This window comes from Lepidothrix coronata, unplaced genomic scaffold, assembly GCF_001604755.1.
Source record: "Lepidothrix coronata isolate B3197 unplaced genomic scaffold, Lepidothrix_coronata-1.0 Scaffold9, whole genome shotgun sequence".
Taxonomy (NCBI): Eukaryota; Metazoa; Chordata; class Aves; order Passeriformes; family Pipridae; genus Lepidothrix; species Lepidothrix coronata.
In genome coordinates this window covers 1,235,646-1,236,305 of record NW_016690189.1, presented here as the reverse complement: position 1 = coordinate 1,236,305, position 660 = coordinate 1,235,646, and positions in this window count along the sequence as shown.

Below are 660 nucleotides of genomic sequence, written 5' to 3'. Positions count from 1 at the left end.
ACACACAACATCTCTATTTTTATTAAACTGTTTATAACACCTCAGCATTTTATCTTAAAGAATGAAAGTAAAAACTCTTCCTTATAGTTCTCCTCCTTGATTTGCATCTCATTATAGAGAGGAAAAAAAAAAGCATAATATATCATCAAGAATTACAAGTTATAGGTTTTAGGAACACACAATAGCAAAGTGGTACAAACAAAATCTTGATATCTGCCACATAAAAAGAAGAGTAACAGCAGATCCAAAAGGATATGGCTTTTAAAATAAAATATAAGCATCTACCCATGTAAAATGTGTATATCCATCAATTTATGCTTTTCCAATGACACGGATTTTCTTTGTGAGCGGTAACACAGGGATTACACATGATTAGCTGCTGCTGAAGAAGAAGAGAGGCAGCAGCCCTCCAGCACAGGCTGTCTGTGAGCAGAATAGGAAAGTGTTTCCTTCCCCTCTGAAGTAGACAGAACTCAAACTAAAGCTATATTCAGTTCAAAGACTTCAAAAAGCACATGCCATGGCTCAGGTTTTAGATGAATCTTAACATACAAGCTTCAGTTGAGAGATGAGGTTTTAGATCATTTTAGAAACATTAGAGAGGTCAAAAGTAACTCAAATCTCAGAATCCTGATTTAGAAATCATGGTCTTATAAGCTG